Raw genomic sequence first — 16,282 nt, forward strand, 5'->3', positions numbered from 1 at the left:
GTGTGTGTTTCAGATTTTCCATGTATGTGCTTCTGCAGTGAGGACTCCTCTTCAGCTCACATAATTCAGTGTTGCACAGATGGATATTTTCAGTTATTCCTTTCTGTGTCTGAAGATAGTGCTTGTGAGTGTTTTACGAGTTTACAAGATGCATTTGCACTGATGCTGCTTGTGTGTTGACAAACTCATGCGAGTATGTCAAGTCACCAAAGAATTTGGGATGTCTCTGTGGGGAATGACTGGGTAATGAGGGAGACTTGAGAGTGTGTCTGAGAGTCATGTTTCTCTAACAGGAAGTGGTTGATTTAGTTAATGGAGTTGTTTCCTTAGTGCATGCCAGTGATTCTAGTGAATGTAAGTACTGTTGAAGCCGGGCTAATGCTCGTCGAGTTTCAGAGTGTTACTATGCTTTGGCTAAATCATCAGCACAGAACAGAATCGCTAAGAGGGAGAAGGAGCTGGTATGTTGTGGAGGAAAAGTTCTGAAAGTGAGGGTAAGAGGGAGTGAGCTTTGTAGGACACTGTTAAGGAATATTCTGACATGGAATCTTTGATTCTCATGAGTACAGTACCTACGCTTGTCTGCCTGAAAGGCAATCCACTTGTGTTGTCTTGTCTTTCAAGTTGGTGTTCAAGATTTGGTTTACCAGGATACCTTTTGGTAGTGTGCCAAGAGCTTTGTTTATGTTAACTGATGCTACAATTATTCTAAATGGTAGATATAGCTCACTGAAACCATCTAATATGAGCTGAGTCAGTCTGGAAAGGTATGTGGTGGTTCAGTGCCTGAATCAAAAAACATGTGGGGATTCACACAGAGGAAAGTGAGGGTGACATTGTTTTGAATTAGTCTTTCTTTGAAGTTGGATGGTATGTAAAGCATTTATCATCATGGATTATTGGGTAATTTGCCTAGAATGAGATCCGAGAAGATGATCAATTTCTACAAAATATTAGGTGAGGGATTTGTTTATAAGCTCAGGAAACTTCAAAGATTTCAGTGATGGCATTACTGGCAATGAGGCAGAGGTGTTTGAGGTGAATGTCTGTGATCTGGTCTGGTCCTACTGCTTAGGAGTTTTCTCCACCCATGTTGGAGGGGGGGGGGGAGTAAAACACATCACAATCACTTTCTGGTAATACCATAATCGCTGATAACTGAACAACTGGTATTTGACCTTTGACCTTAACAGGCAGACTGAAATCTGACTTCAGATTGGCTACATAGCCAGTCCACCGGTTACTTCAACAGATGCTCCAGTCATGAAGCTGCTCTTGTCTGACAGAAGAAATGCCATAACCTCAGCCACCTCTACACAGTCACAGGACATGGGAAAGAGAAAAAAATAATAATTAATATAGGCAGTAATAAACATAAGGTTACACTCAACGATTAATCTCTGTAATGTGAATGAGTAATGATGGGAGAGAGACATCAGACAGAGATACATGAAGAAAATAAATGTTTATACTGAAGAATAAGCTTGGAAATAAAAGGAAAACAGAAGGGATACTGACACAGGAAACTAGTTTAACATCATTGAGTATTAAAACTAATTCACAGTTCATACTCCCTCTGCCCAAAAAAGCCTGAAATTAATGGAACATTATTTAAATACTGTGCCATACAGTGACGCTGACTGCAAATGCTGCAGGTGCCATCACTTGCTAATGTTTACTGACAATGTTGTTGTTGCTGTTGTTTTTATTGCAATTCTAGACTAACCTGAATGTGAACCCCTCACTGTAGGCTGAGGCTACCTTCTGCAATCCATCACCCTCCTTGCAAAGCACAGGGAAAGAGGTGTGGGACATCTGTATAACTGGGCAGTGGACTACAATGAGTGTCAACACCTTTGCTGACATACGAGGTCTGTTCTGAAAGTATCCAACCATAGGCTGTAATAAAATAACTAACCTGTTAAGTTAGAACACCAAACCCCCTCAAAGTAGGCCTCTTCTGACTTAACACATGTAGCCCAGCATACCTACCACTACCTGAAACATTATTCAAAGTCAGTTTTCGGTATGTCCTGCAGGTGCTTCACTGCATTCACAATGATCTTTTCTCTCGTCTCAAAAGAGGAACCCTTCTGCAGAGTTTTGAGCTTTGGAAATAACCAAAAGTCACATGGAGCCATGTCTGGTAAACAGGAAGCCTGCCAGACCTGTAGGATGTTGTGCTTAGCCAAAAATTCCTGAATCATTAGAGCAGAATGGGCAGGGGTGTTGTCATGATGCAGCTTCCAATTTGCCGCTTTCCGAAGGTCTGGTCTCTTTCACCAAACTGCATCATGAATATGACGGATAACGTTGAGGTAGTAATGTTTGTTGATAGTTTGACCTTCTGGTGTGTATTCATGATGCACAACACCACAGTAGTCAAAAAGAAACTGTCAACATGCGAGTGCATTCACCTTGCAGCAGACCTAGTGAGCTTTTTTTGGTCATGGCGATCTTGCTTCTTCCACTGAGACGACTATGCTTTGATTTCTGGGTTGTACCTGTACACCCAAGTCTCACATCCAGTCATAACAGTCTTCACAAAGTCTGGAACACAATTTGCACACTCCAACATGTCTTGAGTAACGTTCATCCGAGAGAAGAGATCAAAACAAATGCAACAAAGCACCCGCAGGAGATACCGAAAACTGACTTTGAAAAATGTTTCAGACAGTGGAAAGATCGCTGGGCTGTATGTGTCAAGTCAGAAGGGACCTACTTTGAGGAGGAGCAGTGTCCTAGTTCAACAGGTTACCTATTTATTTTTTTTAGAGACTGAGGCCAGATAGTTTCTGAAAAGACCTCTTATTTTGCTGCTGCTGCTTTTGCTGCTGCTGCTGTTATTGTTGTGTTGTTGTTGATGTTGTTGTTGTTCCTTAACCCTGGTCTGTTTGACTGGGCAAACATGTCAACCACAGTGGCAGTGACTGCCCCTATGGGGTTGTCCTGTATGTTCATTACACTGATGCTGTGTCTGCACCATAGTGTGGCATGTGCTGTGCAGTGCTTCATTATGTGTGTTATGTTGTGTGGGCCTATTTTACTGCTGAGGCTCATAGCATCTGCGATTTCACCTAACTCAGATTAAGTTGGTAACTCAGGAGGGCTCAGTGATGTTCCGAACTAAGCCCAGCTAGCTGAACTCAATCATCCATATACAAGGATTTTTCTGCTGGGTGGACATCTAGAGAGTTGGGGGGCGGGCTTGTAATATAAATACCAGTAATGTTCTGATCAAGGTCCTGTATTGCTCTGTACATTAAATGAGTATGTAGACATTTCTTTAATGGTAATCCTGGAATGTCTGGAAGTGGGATGTTGCTGCGGAGGGTTTGGTGATGACTGCACTAAGTACTTAATACAGTATTTACATTTACACATTTTATGCGAAACTAAGTCCTCAAAGCTAATATAGTTATTCAGTAGCTAACATCACATGATTTTATTATGCTTAAGTGAGGCATAACTGGACTGTAGGGACTGCAACTGCAAACATCAACCATCCCTTCCACCCAGAAACACTTTTTACTAGATATGTCTGAATATTGTGCTTATAAGCTACATATCCCTTACTAGAGTTCCAAAATTACTAGGGTAATACCCATAACTTGCTAAAGGAAAAGGTATTGATGTTCAACAACAACTAAGCACCAAAGCCCATGGACCTCCTCCTCCTGATACAGTACAAGCACAGGAACTTCCCACAGTGGTACAGTATTCAAACCCTCAAGCCCAGCAATGCTCAGCAGTTGCCTATTGTGTAAATTCTGTTTCAAATGCCCTTCTTTCTTGGTCCACCTTGCATTGGCCACTCCACTTTCGAGCTTTCTCAATTTTTTTTTTTTTAGCCTTGTGTTTTACCCTCCAGTTCTTGCTCCTGGTGCTTTGAGTTCCTTTGACTTCTTGGATCCACCATGAACTTTCAGTTTAGTAGGATACTGTGTTTTGGGTAGTCTCCACACGACTCTCTCCCCTTCGCAGCTATGGGTCATATGCACAGCTCTGTTTCCTTTCTTTTTGCTTCTTTCCTCACCTTCTCTTTGTTCCTGTTGCTCCTGGAGCCTTCTTTCCTCCTATTCTTGTGTTTTGGTTAACTTTCTGCCATATCTGGCTTTGGTGTGTTTTGTTTTGCATCCTCTGTCCATTCAACCCATTTACCATGCATGGGTAAACCTGTTGACAACTTCTGCTGGTGCCTCAGCAGACCTACCACTCACGTGGCTCCTTTGTGTTGCCTCTCCCAATGCCATATTGGTGTCTTCTGTAGAACTGTTTGGCTTCCCAGTGTCACTTCAGTCCCCTCTGGTGATTCTCTGTGATATGCAATGTCGTCGTTCCCCCACCCCATGTGGACAGTGATTTGTATTATCCCTTCCCCTTGCATTACCCTCCTGTTACACAATACCCTAGCTCATCGACTAAGCCCACTGTTCTACCTCATCATCTCTGCCAACTCCCCCTCCTCCTCTGTGAGGCAACCTGGCATTCTCTACATCTCCGCCTGCCTCTGCATCAATGGCTTGTCACTCTTCACCTCTTCAGAACCCACAAAGGGGGCAACACATCAGTCCCTTTACCAGCTTCTTCCTTCCACTGCATCAACTAGCTGCTCCCTTGACCTGTTATGGGCCCCCACCTAAACTGGGCAACAGCCTGCCCAAAGCCACCACATCACCACTTTTTTGTGATGTCCAGCAACCTGTACAGGCAACCCCCAATATCCAAACAACCAATATCCCAATTTTTGCTTATCAGAATCTCCATTTTTTGCACCAACATTCTTTAACCATGTCAGTATTCTTATTAAAATTCCCTATAAAAAATATACCCTAGTGAAACTGTTTTTTACCACATGAACCACTGAACACAAAGAATACCCAACCAACTCTATGGAGTGCGTGCATGTACTGTATGCTGTCTGGTACAGTAATCTCTCAATTATCCGGCGTTTTCTGCTCAGCTGTATTAAAACAATATCTGGCAAAATTAGACAATATCCAGCTCAGAAATGGAAAGCAATCGGCAGTGCTGTGCATTTTTCGGCAGTAATGTGTATCATCCGGTTCAAATACAGGACCCAATCAGTGCGTGGGCAGACTCCGCAACACATGCCAGCCAATCACAGTGCAATGCGGGAACAGCCCATCCGACACGCCAAGCCAACCATCGCCCTCTCATTCTCTTCACTGGATCCTGTATAGTGAGGACATATCTGTGCCTTGTGCATTTGTGACCCATGCAGTGGCTACCCCCGAAGTGCTATGACTTAGCCTATGGCTCCCTGTGCCTTGCTCGTTGCTGTAGTGCTGTGACTTCCCTTGTGGCCCCTCAGTGCTCCCTGCCGTAGTGCTCTGACTAATGTACCCTAGTTCTGCATGATGTTTGAGTTTGTGGCTTTTGTGGTCGTGCCAACACTATGTGAGTATATTTATTTTATGTACTGCATTGTCAGGACTCAATATTATAATTACAAATCATAATAGATAGATAGATAAATAGATGGATGGACGGAGCTCCAAGCAAGCCTGGGAAAAGGAAATGATCTTGCAAGTTAACTGAGGAAATGTTGACCATACACAGGAAGTAGCAAGTCAGGGGATGATATAGGTAGTGTGTCAGCGAGATAGCATACGAACAAAGCCTAGTGACCATACACATACTCACACACAGATTTCTGGAACTTTCCAACCACAATGTACCACACGTGACACGACCCCTGCTTCACCAGAATTTAGGAAGCAGAGCTCAGAAGGAGACAGGCCATAGAACCGGCAGGTAGTAGGGAGAACGAGCCTAGCAACATGGGCGAGAGAGAAGAGAAAGAGAGAGAGAGAGCGAGACAGGGCGGTAGCTCGCGGGTCTCTACTTATACTTCGCTCGTGTGTGAGAGACTTTGTTAATATTTCCAAGACAAATAAAAATAGTCCCATACTATTCTTTACCTCTCCTGTCATTGCATGACAAATGGGAACGAAGATTATCTACTTACAAACTACTCACGTATAACAACCGCTCGTCCACAAGTGTAATATATATATAACTTCTCTACACGATGTTACAAAGTCTTTTATGACATTTGGTTGGCAGCGAACGTATACGAACCTCGTCTACGAATCAACAGTGAATTCCTACAAAATATCAAGAGTGAAAACAAAAAAATACCTCTCACAACCAACTCCTAAGAGTATTCTCTCCAACCCCCCCTCCGTCTCCACGATCATCACGCTGATTTAGAAGTGATCACACGACGTCTTGCCAGTAGTTTAACAAAAAACTGATACAAACAATCTTGCAATTTCTAAGACGAACCAACGAACTACAACCATCTACAATCAACTACAAGTAACAACTCCACGAGTCGTCTGTATAATCTACACGCACCTACAAGTAGCGGCAGTCTTCATCCCACAACAAGTAAATCACAAGAAAAAAAGACCGAGAATACATCAAGAAAGAAAAAACAAAACAAACAAACGAAGAGTGAGATACGACTCACAACTCACAACCACCAGACCTCACCCTCCTCTCTCTGCTACATCCACCCAACCTCCACCGCTGACGCAGGAGTGCGAGGTCAAGACAACGAAGCAAATACCAAGTCCATATTCACAACTCATCTTACTCATCTTCACTCAAGTTACTCATCGCTACTCATTCACTCACCACAGCTACCAGTGTGGGAAGTCGACGTCATCATGCGTGCTTGCTGAAAATACACCACGTCAGTCAACACACCACCTGCACCATCACTAACACCATTCCCACCATGGTAAAAATTAGTGAATTACATAGTTACTTTATTTATACAATACACAGTGATAGACAAAAAAAATTCTGCACAAACATATATAAAACGTGCTGTATAATTGAAATGCGTGGCTTTGACGGACACACATACGGTACTCCGGAATATTCCGGAGAATACCATAGTATCCCCGACAACGAGGCGAACCAGAAACAACGGAGTTCACCCACAAGAATGCCGACACCCCCACTCGGACCCCACGGGGTAGCCGCCACCAGCCACCACCACTCCGGGCAACAACGACGTATGTCAGCCCGGGCCGTGCACCCCTGTGACATTCAACCACCACGCCGCCGCCACCGTAGGCGAAAGACACTACATTCGCGTGGCGGAATCACCGAGTTAGCTAGGGGTGGAGTCAGAAACAACGCTCCAGGCAGCGCCCCTCTGGTAGAGACGATCTATGGTCGCTCCCACAGTGATTTGGTAGAGACAATCTATGGTCGCTCCCACAGAGATTCGGTCGAGACGATCAATGGTCGCTCCCACAATTCCCAGGTAGAGACAATCAATGGTCACTCCCACAACGTCCAGGTAGAGACGATCAACGGTCGCTCCCTTAGGACCCCGGTCGAGACGATCAATGGTCACTCCCACAACATCCAGGTAGAGACGATCAATGGTCGCTCCCTTAGGACCCCGGTAGAGACGATCAATGGTCGCTCCCACAACGTCCAGGTTGAGACGATCAATGGTCGCTCCCTTAGGACCCCAGTCGAGACGATCAACGGTCGCTCCCACAATATTCGGGTAGAGACGATCAATGGTCACTCCCCCAAAATCCAGGTAGAGACGATCAATGGTCACTCCCTCAAAGCTCAGGTAGAGATGATCAATGGTCGCTCCCTTAGCCCTCCGGTCGAGACGATCAATGGTCGCTCCCCCAAAGCCGAGGTAGAGACGATCAATGGTCGCTCCCCCAAAACCCAGGTAGAGACGATCAATGGTCGCTCCCTTGGCCCTCCGGTCGAGACGATCAATGGTCGCTCCCACAGTACTCGGGTAGAGACGATCAATGGTCGCTCCCCCAGTGTCCAGGTAGAGACGATCAACGGTCGCTCCCTCAGCTCTCCGGTTGAGACGATCAATGGTCGCTCCCACAATATTCGGGTAGAGACGATCAATGGTCGCTCCCCCAGTGTCCAGGTAGAGACGATCGATGGTCGCTCCCAGGGCGTAGTGAGAAGAGGGACGCCTCCACAACCGGAGACTGAACTTCAGGGGTCTCGCTCCAGAATATCCCGGAAAGACCTCCCTGCTTCCCCCGGTCTCTGTTCCCTACGCTTGGCCTTCGAGCAGACACACCTGTCGGGCTCCCGTGACAACCGCTGCCGCAGCCCTCCCCTGACGGCGCCCCTGGTCGTGGGAGACCGCAGTCTGTCGCCTCTTCCGGCCCTCCCTAGGACACCCGGGCGAGACCTCACCACGCCCCCGCGACGCCGGGACCTGACCCAGAGGTTCCTAGACCTCTTCGGCCCCAGTCCTACGGGCCTTACGCCGGAGCCCAGTCCGGAAACCCCCGGACGCGAGAGGACGCCCTCGCGAGCCGCCCCGTGCCCTCTCGGCTCGCCCCGCCCTGACGACGCCCTCAGTCCGACCGGATCGCCGATGACGTGTCCTTGTTTCTCCCCATGAGGAAATACGAGTGACCCTGTAACAATCGTGAAGTAGGTTAAGTGTGACTCCCTCTCTCTTAGAATAAGTATTGTGCAGTGACTTTATGTAATCTCCATTGGGGTAAATCAGAACACAATATCCAGTTGAAGGACGAGAATGTGGATTGAGACCTAAAGTGAAAATACGTGCGAGTGTCACCCCGAATCTTTCTAAAGACATATCTCTAGAACCAGAAGAAAGACTAAAATATTATTGGAGTTCTATTGGCTAGCCTCTAAGTAATATTGTGGAATAGTATTTACGAGTATTCCGACTTTGTTACGCGTTATAAAGCGAGAGTCTACATATCATACCTAGAAGATGTGTAATGAATAAGCTTGTGCCTACAGAAACCTGTTTCCACCTGAATATCAAGGAAGGAGAGTATTAACGATATTCCCCTCCTCCGCACGCTACTCCTAAAAACTCTCTCCATTCCTCTCTCCCGCTCTTAAAGCCAAATTAAGAATCAGAGTTATTTGTCAAAGAATCTTCGCCAACAGATAACACCTAAACTCCCTTGCTAATATCGGGCACCCTTCAATATTACCATAACTGTCTCCTCGCCGTTTTAAGTCACTCTCCGGGTCTCCCCTACCTCCTCCTGGTGGATCACAAACCCCCCCCTCCTCACGCGCTCCGCGCGCACATGTATTTACTGCACTCCTAGTACTAAGAGTTGTTGTATTGTCATTAGTATCTAGAAAGCTAGTATCCTGCGAGATACACAATATTTTAGGTAAGGTTTTTGTATTGCTCTATATTGTGTTGTAATGTCTGCTGAAGTGTCCTGTGTCTGACTGTGGTAATATACGTGTATGGTGTTGCCGAAGGTTTTTATGTCCTACCTCTCTTTATTGCACTAGCTCCGGTCTCGAAAGAGGACCCCGCTCCACGTTGGGTAAAATAGGTACGAGAAGTCGAGCCTAAATCTACCCAGCATTACAATAATTACAACTTAAATACATATACCTACTTCAATTATCTTCATAATTCAATCATTAAATACTTGCACCAACAATAAATATTCTACACTATATAATCATTCATTTATTATAGCATTTATTTACTACCAACGAGTGTTACCATTTATACCTACATAAAATATGTGTTGCATACATACAGCTATACGGTACATTATTACATCTACAAAGTAATAAAGAAAATATACCATCACGGTTACTCAGTGAGCGATTAAAGGAACTGTATTAAACATTAAGTAAAGCTACCTAGTGGAAACAGACAAATTAAGTTACAAGGAAGACCAGAAACAAAAAAATGGCCAACACAAATGACGTTAGCAAGAATGAACATCTTCAACACAATCGTGAGGACAAAGATTTCCACACACTGCTGATACATACGTTCCCCACGATAGGTACCATTGCGGACAGTTCTTAACCACCCTCGTCCAGCCAACCTGTGTATGTGGCAGTGTCGCAATCACGAGCACAGAAGTTGCCTTCGATGCATTTCTGTCGAAAAATATTCCTTCAGCTTTGGGCTTGTACTAATGGATAAAGCAATAGTAATATTTACTTTGAAGGTTTGACTCTGATAACACGAATATATCATACTGATTATTTAATAACTTGTTTCTCATATAGAGCCAAGCAAGTGATATGTATATTTGGTTCCACTCCACGACTTCCTGTAGGTCTGAACTAGCGAACATAGAGTGAACAAGTTCGAAGCATTCATTTGTTAACAGGAGAGAGAGAGAGAGAGTAGCGGGTGCCCGTGAATTTTAGAGGAATGAGGTGGAGAAATGAGGTGCTCAACACAGTTAAACACGGATTTTTCCTTTCGTTTCGGTTGGCTTTCTATGCTTAAATGGCTAAATGAAGGTAATTTATGAAATATAATAACTGGATGACGAAGTGGTAATAGGGTCTGGCTTACGGTTTTTTGGTGCAAGGTGTGCAGTGGTAAGCGTAATTCCAGGCAACGGTTGCTGTTAAAAGTTGGATATTTTAGGTCCCATTTATTTTAAATATTTCCATGTATGTTTACAGTACGTGTATGCCCCTATGGACCTATTTTCATTAATGACTTTTTTTTTTCAAAGACGCCTACATCCCTACGTAACCTATTTTCCCCATTGATGTATTTTCTCCCCACGGACCAATTTTTCCGTCGACCTTGAATCTCTCTATGAATGCAGGTTTCCTACATGGTCGTATACCCATGGATGTATTTTTCACAATGAACCTATTTTCCCCATAAACCTGTTATCCGACGTGGTTATGTCATCCACTGATGCGTGCAGTTTAAACACAGACCTAACCAACAGACGTATTGCTCGTTGGACTTGTTGTATCTCACTGGATATATATACCTACTTCAGCATGATTCCAGAACAATATCCTCTGTGGACCGATTTTCCCAACTTGGACATTAACTCAATTCACTTAATCCCAGTGGCCTGTTTTCCCACAATCCGTTCATCCATCTACACACCCACCCATCAACGCACATATCCACAACCTTACTCAATACAGAATGTCTCAAAAGTAGGACGACACAAACCCGTCTCTTGCCTTGTCCTACAGGTAGCCCCACCACCCACCCCACTTAAACAATGCACGAACCCCACTCCACCCCACTTAACCAGCCCAACAACCCTTTCCCTCCCTCTCGCCCACTCACTCCACTAGTCCGCCTGCGAAACAACCAGCCTACACTAACCAATCCACCCACCCAATTACCAACCTACCAATCTGCATATCATGCTCCACAAGTCAGAAGACTCTCAATTCAACACACACACACACACACACACACACACACTGTGGAAGAGATACTAAAAAATGCAAAGAATCTTATGGAAAAAGAGGAGTTCAAAAATGTATAGATAAAAAGATGCCTAACACAAGAGGAACTGGAATTACTGAAAGAGAAAAGGGAGGAAGCAAAAACAAAAAATGAGGGAAGATCAGAAGAGAAGTAAAAATTTTTTTTACAAAGTAATAGGATTGCAGGTACGAAAGTGGTACACAAACAGGATGGAAGAAAAAGGAGGAAGGTAGTAGAACCATGTCATGACAAGTATATAAACAAGATGATAAAGTTGATGTACTCAAATGTGGATGGAATGGTATCTAAATTACTAGAGATGAATGATTATATCAGAGAAAATGAACCACAAATAATATGCCTAACTGAAACAAAATTAACACCAAGGATATCCAATGACATACTAAACTTAGAGGAATACAATATATGGAGAAGAGACAGAAATTTAAAAAAAGGAGGAGGAATTATAATATTAACTCAGAAAAATCTAAAAGTCAATGAAATAAAGCTAGATATACCATCACAAGTAGAACTGATTGCAGTAGAGATCGACACATCTGAAGGTAAAGTAATTGTAGCCAATTTGTACATGCCACCCAGATCAAACACATGGGAAAGAGACGAATATGAGGACCTGGCAGAGAGTACAATTCAGAGTATAAGATCATTGCTACATAGAATGGAAGAGAAATCGGAAAGAATTATACTAACTGGGGACTTCAATACAAATATAAATTGGAATACTCTAGATATAAATAGCCAAGAAAGCTGTTGGGACCAAAAGCTCCTGGATCTCGTACAAGAGTTTTTCTTAAAGCAACATGTGAGGGAAACTACCAGAAAAAGAGGACTTGATGTACCTTCAGTGCTAGATCTAATATTTACTAGGCAAGAAAATGATATTGACAGTTTAATATATCACCCTCCACTCCGCAAAAGCGATCATGTAGTACTAAATTATAACTTCAGGATAGCATATGATATAGTAAACAGCAATGACAGTTACAAAAAGGGCCTAAACTATAAAAAGGGAAGTTATCAAGACCTAAAGAAGTATTTCTTGGAAGTGGATTGGGAAAATGAGCTTAGAGGACAAGATTTAAATGATGTATATAAAAAATTTTGTGAATTTTATGAAATAGGAGTCCAGAAGTACATCCCACAGCACAAAGAAGCAGATAAGGAAATACAGAAATGGTTCAATACAGAATATAAAAAATCAAAAGAAAGAAGAGATTTGTTGTGGAATAGATACAGAAGACACAATAGTGAAAGGGCGTATAATAATTACAAACAGGCAAGAAACGATTATACAAGAATAAGGAGGGAAGCCCAAAAACAGTTTGAGGAGGATATAATAAATAAAAGTAGTGATCAACCAAAGCTGTTTTACAGCTATATCAGAAGCAAAACCAAAGTAAAAGATATAATACAATCCATTACGGACGAGGGAATCACTTATACACAAGAGAAAGATATTTGTGAAGCACAAAATAAGAATTTCCAATTAGTTTTTACAGAAGAAAAAAATCTTGAGAGGGACTATGTCGAACACGCATGTCCACACATACTACCAGATATACAAATAGCAGAAAAAGTAATACAGGAGGAGTTAAGTAGATTAGACAGAGGAAAAGCAAGTGGTCCTGATGAAATTTCATGTTGGGTATTACGAGAATGTGCAAAGGAGTTAAGTAAACCATTATTTTTGATTTTCAAGAAATCCTTGAGTCAAGGTAAACTACCTGATATTTGGAAAAAAGCAAATATAGTCCCCTTATTCAAGAAAGGAAATAGACAAAATCCTCTCAACTACCGACCAGTATCACTGACCAGTGTTGTAAGCAAGGTATTAGAAAAACTTATAAGAAAAGCTTGGGTAAATCATCTAGAAGAACACAGTATGATAACAGAAAGACAGTTTGGTTTCAGAAAAGGAAAATCATGTGTTACTAATCTGTTGAGCTACTATGACAGAGTAACAAACACAATACAGGAAAGGTAAGGATGGGTGGACAGTATCTATTTAGATTTCAAGAAAGCTTTTGACACAGTACCACACCAAAGACTTTTATGGAAACTGTACCATCAAGGAGGAATTCGAGGCAAACTGTTTTGTTGGATGCAAGACTTTCTCATAAAAAGAGAAATGAGGACAGTACTAAGAGGAAACTACTCATCATGGAAAGAAGTGACTAGTGGAGTACCACAGGGTTCGGTGCTGGTACCAATCATGTTTTTAGTGTATATAAATGATATAAACAGTAACACTGGAAATGAGAGCTATCTGAATATGTTTGCAGATGATGCAAAAATACAAAGGAGAATTACTAACACAGACTCTTGTAGGGAGCTACAGGAAGAATTAAACTTCATGAATGGAGTAGTACATGGCAAATGGAATTCAATGTGGACAAGTGTCATGCAATCAAGTTTGGTAAAAGTGGAAAAAGTCCTGATTGGGATTATAAGTTAGGAAATAAAACCCTATACACATCAGAAAGAGAGAAAGACCTAGGTGTGATTATCAATAACAGACTATCTCCGGCTGACCACATCAGCGAGAAGGTACGGAACATGTATACACTGCTTGCAAATATGAGAATAGCATTCACTTACATAAATGAAGACATGCTAAGAGGGATAATAACATCATTCATTAGACCAACCCTGGAATATGCATCAGTAGTCTGGAGTCCTCATCTCAAAAAGCATATAGACAAGATTGAAAAAGTTCAAAGGGCCGCTACAAGATGGATACCAAGCTTAAGGGACCTAAGCTACGAAGAAAGACTAAATAAACTGAATCTACCAACACTACAGGAGAGAAGGAAAAGAGGTGACATGATAATGCTATATAAGTGCATATCAGGAAAGGAGAAAATAGACATAAATGATTACTTAACATATGGAGAAGCATCAGCAAGAGGACACTGCAAAAAACTGCATAAGAAGAGAGGTGATAAAGACGTAAGGAAATTCAGTTTCCCAAACAGAGCAATTGATCAATGGAATGCACTACCGAATGAAATAGTGTGTGCCAAAACAATTCACAAATTTAAGGATATGTACGATAAATATGGTTTAAGACACGGGACAGTACGAGCTTGACTCATTCCTGTAAAGATACAATTAGGTAAGAACAATTAGGTAAGAACACACACACAGAGGCGGGGTGGATTTCCTTACACGAAAGATGAGTCTCACCGCTTAACTCAGTCTGTCGATAGAAAATAGTACCGGGTACTCTTTACAGGGAGTTTGCCAGGCCATAGATAAGGGGCTTCATTCTGGCTACATACACATGATTTTATGCGATATGAATAAAGAAGGTGCTCAAGCTAAACAGGGAATTTTTCCTTTGGCTAATGACGAAGGAGTTTATTTATCCCAGGTTAACGTCTCCTCGGACAAAATGAAAGATGGGTTTTATTCTGGGTAACGCCAGTTGACTTTGTCAAATAATTTGGCAGGCCGCGTAACTTCTGTTAGATGCCTTATGTTCGCATTTTTTTCTCTGGTGGTTGGCACCTGGAGATTTTTGGCGAACTCATAAGTATTTTTCTCATTAACTGGATATTTCTCTCTGGACATAAAGGTAAATTACTTTCTTAAGCACAGCTTTTTGTTAAATCAACAGCATTTATCTCCTAATTCATTATTCCAACAAAAGCAATCATATATATATATATATATATATATATATATATATATATATATATATATATATATATATATATATATATATATATATAACACAAAGCAAGGCAAGTTTTAGTGACTGATGGAAGAAATATTCACACTGTGGCCTGTTTTCAATGGATCACAGGAATCCAGGGTTTCTCATCCCTTGTATTTCCCTGCGCGAGTCTGCCTCCACCTCATTATTCCAAAATTCACAGGCACCCACCATACACGCTCTCTCTCTCTCTCTCTCTCTCTCTCTCTCTCTCTCTCTCTCTCCTGTGAAACAAATGAATGTTTCGAACTTGTTCACTCAGTGTTCGCTGGTTCAGACCTACAGGAAGTCGTGGAGTGGAACCAAATATACATTTTTTTTTTTTTTTTATGCGAGGAAGAAGGAACCAAAGGCCATGAGCCCGCAGTAACAGTTCCCTCCTAGAGAAAAACAAAATACAATATAGAGCCAAATTCAAGATCCGATCATTTTGAGATGCCTGGACACACTGCGTTTGAAAGACTGGAGATCATAGGCAGCAGGAAATACAGACAGAGGGAGACAGTTCCAGAGTTGAACTGTTGTATAAATGAAAGCCTGGGAGTAACGGTTAATTCTTGCATTAGAGAGTTGGACAGAAAAAGGATGAGAGTCTGCTGCCAGACGGGTGCTACGCGCCCGTCGTAGAGGTGGAGGAATGCAAGCAGACAGTTCAGAGGAGCAGTGACCATTAAAGTAGCGATAGAAAAGAGATAAAGATGCAACAGTGCGGCGAAGAGACAGAGGTTGAAGGGAGTCAGTAAGAGGAGGAGAGTTAATGAGACGAAAAGCCTTTGACTCCACCCTATTGAGAAGAGCTGTATGAGGGGAGCCTCCCCACACATGAGAGTTGTACTCCACACAGGGGCGGATAAAACCCCTGTATAGAGTCAACAATTGCGCAGGGGTAAAGAAAGAGCGGAGTCAGCTTAGCACACCCAATCTCTTGGAAGCAGATTTTACAAGAGATGTAATATGATCTTTCCAAGATAAGTCCCGAGTAAATGAAACCCCAAGCATGTTCAAGGATGATGTAGGATTAAGCTGAATATTATTAAACATTAGTGGGTATACCTGTGGAAGATTTTGTCGGGTTGAAAGGTGTAAGAACTGAGTCTTAGATGCATTAAAGACAACCATATTATTTTTACCCCAGTCAGAGATACGAGCCAAGTCAGACATTAGGTGTGCCATAGCCTCATCCCTTGTTTGTTGAAGTAACTGTTGAGATGGGCGTTGCGGGAACCGAATGGAAAGGTGAAGGGTGGAGTCATCAGCGTATGAGTGGATAGGGTTAGATGTAC

The sequence above is a fragment of the Coenobita brevimanus genome, chromosome 70 (assembly GCF_032717465.1).
Source record: "Coenobita brevimanus isolate Jiangsu-jjx chromosome 70, ASM3271746v2, whole genome shotgun sequence".
In the NCBI taxonomy this organism is placed as follows: domain Eukaryota; kingdom Metazoa; phylum Arthropoda; class Malacostraca; order Decapoda; family Coenobitidae; genus Coenobita; species Coenobita brevimanus.